Raw genomic sequence first — 9,129 nt, forward strand, 5'->3', positions numbered from 1 at the left:
TGTGAATGTGTTTTGGTCATCGCAGACATCAGTCAACTAACTAAACATCTAAAGGAAATTTTGGAACAACGAGCTAAACAATCCAAGAACTAGACACTACTAGACACTATAATGTAGTATACTTTGGAGATAACTAGTTGATTTCACAAGATACAAGAGTATTTTGAATTTTTGAAGAGTATTTCAAGAAGCAGTTGCAATTTAGTGACCTTCGGGCTCTAGTGATGTTAGGTATCGTCATCCTGAAAGAGACCTGACCAGAATAGAAATATTTTATCCTAGTTAGGATGATCACTCAAAGCAGCTTTGTATTGATTTGCACCCAGTTATGATAAGGTCAGAAAACCGTGTGACGTTACAGTATTCCAGTTCATAAAAATGTCTAAGATGCAAAGGCTGCCAGTCCAAGGAAAATGAGACAGTAACAACACAGGAAACAGGAGAGATTCTGTAATTACTGAGTTTCAGTGCCCTACTGTGCAGCCAAACTATTTCTGGGACCCCAATCTCATAATCCTCTGCCCGCTAACAAAGCATTTTCAAACTCATTTTCTGAGAGCATCGCGTCAGCCATAAAACCACAAATGGAGCAGTAAATAGCCTAATAATACCCAACAGTTTCTTTTTACAGCTGACTTTGTATCCAGTAGCAGACAGCTTAACTTGACTCTGCGATTTGGGAAAAAATCCAACCAGTTAAAAGCAAATGAGCAGGTAAGTTGTGGAAGAGTTGGTTTTGAAACACTTCTTTTAAAAAAAGTGAAGGATAGGAAAGCAACCAGTCAATATTTAGATAAACTGGATAATGACAATAATCTGTAATCTTGTAATCTGGCCTCTGTATGATAAAGATAAAATTGAAGGACAAACTTTCAGCTTTAATAAAAGTATTACATTAACCGTTTAGGAATTACAGACATTTTTATACAAAGTTCCAGAGGCTCAAAAGCAATTGGACAATTGACAGAGCAGCAGCTGGATGGGCAGATAAAGCTTTGTCCCCTCATTACTTCATTATAAGTTAAATAGATCTGGAGGTGATTTCAAGTATTGAACTTGCTTTTGGTAGCATTTCACAGAAAGTTTCAACTTGAGGTCCAAAGAGATGCTGATGCAAATGAAGAAGGCCATCTTTAGCCTAAAACAAAAAAAAGAAAAGAAAAAAAAAAGAAAAAATAATCTGTTGTTAGATCAAGAATATGATGCATTCTTAGACAACAGGGATGAACTGGGCAAGGCAAAGCAACACCAAAAGGCCCAAAAGACTGCAGACATGAAATGCATGATGACAGAATTATTTCCATGGTTGAGAAAACAATCTTCCCTACATCTAAGTCACAGGTGTCGAACTCCAGGCCTGGAGGGCCGACGTCCTGCAGGTTTTAGATGTGTCCTTGATCCAACACAGCTGATTTAAATTGCTAAATTACCTCCTCAACATGTCTTGAAGTTCTCCAGAGGCCTGGTAATGAACTAATCATTTGATTCAGGTGTGTTGACCCAGGGTGAGATCTAAAACCTGCAGGACACTGGCCCTCAAGGCCTGGAGTTCGACGCCCCTGATCTAAGTAAACCCTCTGGTGGATGCAGTCAAGAGGCCTTCATGAATGCACCTTGTTGTAAACAGAGGGTTTACAAAAACCCTCTGTAGCTCAGGAGGTAGAGCAGGTCACCTACTGATCGGAAGGTTGGTTAGATCCCTGGCTCTGCATGTCAAGTATCCTTGGGCAAGATACTAACCCCAACTTGCTCTCCGACGCATCCATCGGAGTATGAATGTGTGTGAATGTACTTAGAAAGCACTGAGTGTAGATAAAGTGCTTGTGAGAATGGGTGTGATTGGGTGAATGTGGCATGTTGTATAGAGTGCTTTGAGTACTCCGGGAGAGTAGAAAAGCGCTATATAAAAGAATCAGTCCATTTACAAAAAGGTGCAAACCACTGGTTGCACACAGAACAGGACATTTGGATTAGACTTAGGCCAGAAAATATCTAAAAGATCCTGCACAGTTTCTTGGAAAAGGATGGAAAGAGGATACTTTCCTCTTCTTAATAAGAAGAGGAAAATATTCACAGGGAAACTTAACTACTCATGTTTCAAATTACACCAAATTGTCTGTTGAACATGGTAGAGGGGAATTGGCATGTCTGACTGCCACTGGAACCAGGTCACTAGAGTTAATTGATGATGTGTTAATGGAAGTAGCAGGATGAATTCTGAAATGTACAGGGCTATGCTCTCTCCTCAGATTCAGCCAAATGCTACAAAACTGATCAGTCCAAATGGCTATAAACCCAAAGCATAATTCAGAAGCAACCCAAGATATTCTCAAGACAAAGGAATAAGATGTCCCTTCAAATGGCTCCATCAAAGCAGTAAAACATCTTAAAGGAGCCAACAGAATATTTGGTGATGTCCATGGGCTCTAGAGGTCAGGTTGTCAATCAGAATCAGAATCAGAATACTTTATTAATCCCGAAGGAAATTAGGGTTACAGCAGGCAGCACGCTAATGGCGCATGCGCACTTACAAAGGAACCTTCTGACCAACTTTACACAAACATCACATTGGGGAGACATGTCAGAAAGGTAGGTTGATAGGAAAAAAACAACGAAAATACATAACATGAGGTAAGAGGAGGAGAAAAAAAACTCCACTCAGACTGAGCTCCTAGTGGAAGAACAGTTTGATAACAGAAAAAACACCTCAGCACAAAAAGCACATGACTATCAATACACCATAGAAACACAAGACAAGCAACAGGGGCGGGTAAAGGGTAAGAGAGAGCCGGTGTAGACAGCAAACAAACAAATCTGTCTGCTACAGCTCTAGCAGGTCTGTCTATTGTGTGGGTGTATCAAGAGCTCAGCTACCACCCATTTCTTATGAGGAGCCAGTGCACAGCTAGCCTCATTCAGCAATCAGCCACCTGGCAGTATGTACGCTAGTGAAGAGCTTCTCAGTTGGTGAGTGAACTAGCTGATCCACAATCAGTCCGGGTTGTGCTGCTTAACAGGAGAATGCATGTTTCTGTTATCTGTGACCACTACTACAATCCCATGTGATAAAACACATTGCCAAAGATGATGGCAGCTCAAAGTTTATTAAAAGAATCACTGTCGGTATTAAATACGACTTATTGGGTAAAAATAAACAACTGTACAATTGTATTTGAAACGTCATTGTGGGAGGGCTAAAAGGACAAGTTTGCATCCTTTAATGTTAAAAACACTTTATTTTTTTATATTGTATATTGCTACAGGACATCCTTCACACTGTGTCTAGCCCTCCATTTGAGCTCCTGTTTCCTCCCCACAAAAAGGTAGTGATTCAAAAATGAGGTAGGCCTAACGTAAGTTATCCTCATATCCGTCAGTATCAGTGTGTCCACTAACAATAAGCCAAAACTGCACAAAAGCCAAGAAGAGGCGCAAGTTAGACAATGGGCTAAAAGGCTGGTTTACATTTGTGTCATCGTTTCATGCCTGTACATTTGTCTGACAACAAAAACAGGAAAGTATGTGATTAAGAATAGCTTCATATTATGAAATTCAATTCAATTTTGTTTATATAGCACCAAACAAAACAATCACCTCAATCACCTATATTGTAAGATAAAAACCCTACAATAACAAAGAGAAAATCCCAACAACCCCTTTTAAGCAAGCATTTGGTGACAGTGGGAAGGAAAAATTCTCTCCCACTTCCCATTTCCCCCCCACTTTTAACAGTTAGAAACATCCTGCAGAGCCAGGCTGATGCAGGGGCAGCGATCTGCTGCGACCGGTTAGCAGTGATGGATATAAATGAAGCTTTTACATAAGTTCAATAAGATCTGTATTCAGTCATCAGTCTGCTTTCCCAGGCATTTGGCTTCTACTCAGTTCTTTTGCATCATTTCCACTTTCCCATGCAGTAAATGTCAATGCTGACATCATTGCTACAGTACAGTCCAATCATCATCCTGGCTGCCTTCTTCAAGCCAATCAGCCTCCACTATGCCTACTTTAAACTACCCTGCTCATCTTCCATTCTCCCTAAACAGCAGACTCCTGCATTCAGCTCACCTACTGCCAAGTCACTACAGCCAAGCCTCCATCTTATCTTCATCATCTAGACTCTGAGCGGTCCTACCCTAATTCTTATCGCTGCTGGGATTTCATTCTGTTGCGATGGGCCATCGAAGGGTAATTACCAAATAGCATAACTGAATTTTGTATATCGATAAATCATGTTAAATAGCTTATTGAAATACCACTGATGTAAGCAAAGACATTAGGCGAGAAACAAACAACAGTGTGGTTTGCCAGTGGGCAGAATATGGGCCCTGTGCTATTGCTAAAACATGGGGGTTAACACAATGTAAAGTCATGCCAGTGAATGTTGGCGGCCTAACAAAAACCACCAGGAAAGTTTGGTCTATAACAGAGTGTTCACGCTGACTGCTGGAAGTCTTAGGCATCGTGCTTAAGTTTATGTGCTGCTTGTTCCAACTGCTGAATGTGTTTAATCAAACACACAATGTGTGCTCGACAAGATTTCGGTCTCTTCAACTTCTGATCACGTGTTGCTGCTCTATAACTGAATGATTTATGTACTTGCGTTCAGACCGAATTATGAGGAGCTCAAAACATACATGCATGTGCAAAATCCCATAAATATACACAACAAAACCATTTTGAACCACCACAAACCCACTCTGCACACACTGATCCCCTTAGAGTGAGCGTTTTAGTGAAAAATACCCAAATTTTCTTTGACTTTATTACTAAATAAATTCCACTTCTAAATCCTGGAATCTTCACTGTTTATTTATTATGTATATATGTAAAAACACACATTACAGCGCAACATGATAGATTAATTATGCATTATTTTCTAATCCATATTTATGCATCGTTTTACTCTGAGAGAATCTGCAGCTCTTTTACATTTTCTTCCCCTTTTGGAAAACTTGAACTGAATTTATCTGAAGTGTGTGCCCATCGTGATTTTTGTTTACTAGAATCCTCTTTTTTTCTCTTATTAATACAAAAATGATATCCATGAGGAGTCTGGATTTTTAAAAAAAGATTCCCCAGTATGCTAAATGCCAGACCGGGGTAATGATAATGAATAGTGAAATCTACAAGAAATTACAGCAAATATCAAAAATGGCAATCTATTCTCATATGCTAAACACCATTGGAGGGTTTAACCTTCAGTAGTGCTTTTACATCCTTTTCTACTGTATATGTACACACTATATTTATCTTGGGAACTATCATGCAGTTGCTTTCACCAAAATATGTTATATACCAGCTATGTCAGTGATGAAAAAACTCAGACTTTAGGCAATGCTTAATTTTAAATACTTAAAACAAAAGAATTCTGCTAATTCAATGATAAGTAGTAATAAATTGAAATATTTTACACCACATTTATCCAGGTCTAATGGTTTTAATGGCTCACAAAGAGTCACTCTAGTTTCAAAAAGACATCAGGGTTATATAAGTGAACAGGTAAACAGCCCTTGGCTCCTTTGTCTTAAACTTCCTGAACAAGTTTAAGACGGAGGCGGCTTTCTAAAGGTCTTTTGTTCTAAATTTTTTTTTGTTGAAACTATGAAAAATTCCACTGATACATTTTTCCACCATCAAGGTGAGCATTTAACCACAATCCTGGCATTTTCAGTATGGTGCATCAGAAATGGTCTCAGTGGAAAGGTGCTTGTCAAGAAGCCATTCTGAAAGAAGATGAAAAGATTGAGCTATGCCAAATTCCACAAGAACACTGGCAATCAGTGGCTGCAGGTTTTAGGGAGTGCTGATTTGAAATGTGAAATTTCTGGTTTAAAATGTTACTGTGCACAGAATAGATTAAGACAGTCAAGACAGCAGTAATTGTCTACAGTCGTCTGGAAGCTGTCATAGTTTTGGTCTGCATTTCAGCCAGTGGTGTTGGGAGCTTGTCAAAAATGGAGTAATTAAGAACATAGAAAAGCAGTCATACTTGGATTGACCATGCAGTATCATCTAGAAGGCATCGGATTGGTAATCCCACACCGCCAATACGATAAATGCATACATGTATAGAAAAACCACACAAACACTTTGGTTTCCAGAGCCTGGACCTTAATATTACTGAAGCAGTGTGGGTTCATCTTGACAGAGAACAGAACAAAAGGCAGCCACCATCAAAAGAGCTTTGAATGTCTTTCAAGAAGCCTGGAGAACTATTCCTGATGATTATTTAAAGAAACTACAATGAATCCTCCCTAAGAGACTTTAGGCTATAGTGAAAAAAATGGCCATACCAAATGTTCACTTTCAAGCTCATTAGAGTTGCACAAAGCTTTTTGTTTTATACACTGCATTTGTGAATAACTCAGAAAATCTCTACACTTGTTTCTCGGTTTCGCAACAAAACAAAACAAAACAATGAAGGGTGATTCAGGAGTTTTAATACTGTAGAATGCAGTTGGGTAAATCTACAAAGAGCAAACTCAGAACAAAAGACAAATCTTGCAGAGCTCATAATACAAATAAACTGAGTGAGGCGTGTCTCCTTAATGAAGCACTTGCCTGCAGAATCCCACTTTAACCTCCGCTTGAATTTACAGCAAGCTATGAAATTGAATAATAAAAAAATAAATAAAATTAAAATGAAATGTCAGTGAATTTTCATGCAAGTTTTGTGCATCCTAGATCAGCTTTGAGGTAATTGCTCTTGCTCCTACCTGCACGCCCTGTCTGGCTTGGCTTTATAAAGTTGCCAAATATCAAAGACCTTATAACTACAAAGCCTTGCACCTGAACAACCCAAGCTTTTCACACTTTTCCACTTGATTTCCTCAGACTGTAGGCATCCACTGACTAGATTCACATTAGTGGATTTCAAAGACTCAACCAAAAAAAAAATTAAATAAAAAATTTAATAAATAAAACACACCCCTACACATGACTTCACCTGCACGTGCAGGCAAGACGTATACACTGTGCACATGTGTGGTCACAGGCACACACAGTCAATCCGAGAAAAGAAGCAAAGTAGGGAGATTATTTAATTCACATCATATGCAATCAGAAGCAATTAGCTCAACACCCTCTCTCATACCACCTCGTCAGACATTGCACCGGGTCTAAGCCAGCATCAAGCAAACTAAAGCTCTCAGAAATTTGGAAGACTTCCTCAAGAGACGCAGTGGGATTTTCATTCATACAAGCATGTGCAAATTTATGACATCCTAATTCACAAAATTGCAGCATGACATCATGCTTATATCAACCAACAGTTTAATGAGGTATATATGTCTATTGCTCTATACTTTATAATATGTATCTGTAATGCAGCAGAGCATGCACAGAAACTGCCTGGCATTATCTGACATTCAAAGAAAAGGAAAACAGTGCTGCATGTAGTGAGTTATCAGTACTACAGTGTGCTGAACTGCTCTGCCTCAGGCCAACCAAGGTTTACAAGTCACCTCACTATTGGCCTTTTGCCATATAAAAACTGTATCATACTGCACAAAGATGATATAGAACGGTAGCTCTGCTTTCTTCCTGCAGGTTGACTTCAGAGGTTAAAAGATCATCTCCAAATCGTTTTACCTGGAAAGTTTATTCTTGAACTTGTCAACAGATGTATCCCCAGTGACAACTGAGCAAACATTGTGCACAGAGAATGTGTAATGTAGTTGAAAGACCAGAAAAATGCCAGAAAGTGGATCCTGAGTTTGTCAGTCTAGCCGTTTCATCAGTCTATTTCCAACTTAATTGCGATGATTACAGATGCTAAAATTGCTATGAATTTAAGAAAATGAAAAGCTGAAACGGTTACTCAGTGGAGCTTTTTGTTGATTCACACAAAACTATTTGTCAGCTTTTTCAACAAGCAATTATTGCAGTCACTGTTTAAGCAGAAATGCCAAACATTCTCTTTCTGAGTTGAACGTAAGCATTTAATGATTTTTGACGGGTTTGCAGAAAACCTTGCACCTTGGGGCTAGCAAGGTAATGATCTCATCTCAAGAAATCATAGTTCAATATTTGAGCTAGTTTTCAGGGAAGTTGTGCAGTTTGCATGATTAAATAAATCTTCAGGAAGTAAAAGCTTTTCTACTTCACACAAACAAAGCAAGAAGGAAGCACTTACTGGTTGTAGTATGCATCTGGGAGGACATCTCCCTTGAAGAACAGTGAGCAGACTAACGTCCTGAAAGAAGTGATAAAGGATTGGAGATCAGAACTTAAAGAAAACTTGAGATGGTAAAAAAAAAAAAAAAAAAGAAAAGAAAAAAAAGAGACAAATTCTGCTTTTTCAACTGATTTGATACATCTGACAGATCAATCACTTATACATCATTTAAAACAGGAAATAATCTTTATTTTTGGCATCATCTTATCGATTTAAAGGAAATTTTGATTGGACAATGTACTTGCCATAGAATAATGACTCCATGGTTTCTCATAAGCTTCACTTTCACTATGCAGTTCTGTCTGTCATCACAATGAAATCTCTGAGCAAAACAAAGGTTACACTCCACAATAAGCAGGAGGGACAAGTGCTGTTTCTCTCAGTGTCAAGGTTTGCTGTGTAGCAGGCAGGAGGGAGGACCCAATTGCAGGATTCGAACACGGAAACGTATGGCAGCTTTATTGCTGGGAAAAACACTCCATCGAATAAACTCATGCAAAACAAACAAACAAAAACCCCGAACATGGAAACTAAGAATTAAAGAGACAACACACAGCATGGAGCAGATACAACACAACAACTGCAAAAGAAAAACACAGGACTTAAACACAAGCCGGACAACGAGAGGATGGGGAACAGGTGGTAACACAGCTTGGGGCAAATCAGACCTAACGAGATAAGAGGAAGCAAAACTCGATACACTGCACACAGGACATGGATTATCAAAATAAAACACGAGACAAACACAAAGACGCAGACAAGACATTGAGACAGACACACGACTTACTGGAGAGACAGAGGGAATATGGAGACAAGAGCGACGAGACAAGGAACAGAACGTCCAAAATCCTAGGACTGAAAATAGAACACATGAATTACAATAATCAAAGAATATAACTAAAACACACACAAAACACCTGGTCACAGAGCCAGTACCATGACACTCTGAG

The 9,129-nt window shown here is 39.0% G+C and overlaps 1 protein-coding gene across 2 annotated transcripts in view; it reads right to left on the reverse strand.

The window, feature by feature from the left end:
- The window catches only part of LOC146381614 (leucine-rich repeat-containing protein 51-like), a 125,565-nt gene extending 117,370 nt beyond the window's left edge, over positions 1-8,195 (reverse strand). For both annotated transcript variants that reach the window (XM_084938678.1, XM_084938677.1), the window contains exon 1: positions 8,138-8,195. The gene's annotated coding sequence lies outside the window, so the exon portion shown is untranslated. The remainder of the gene's footprint in view (positions 1-8,137) is intronic.
- Between the last annotated feature and the right edge of the window lie 934 nt (positions 8,196-9,129).

The sequence above is a fragment of the Perissodus microlepis genome, chromosome 8 (genome assembly GCF_051167445.1).
Source record: "Perissodus microlepis isolate ML-2025 ecotype Zambia chromosome 8, ASM5116744v1, whole genome shotgun sequence".
In the NCBI taxonomy this organism is placed as follows: Eukaryota; Metazoa; Chordata; class Actinopteri; order Cichliformes; family Cichlidae; genus Perissodus; species Perissodus microlepis.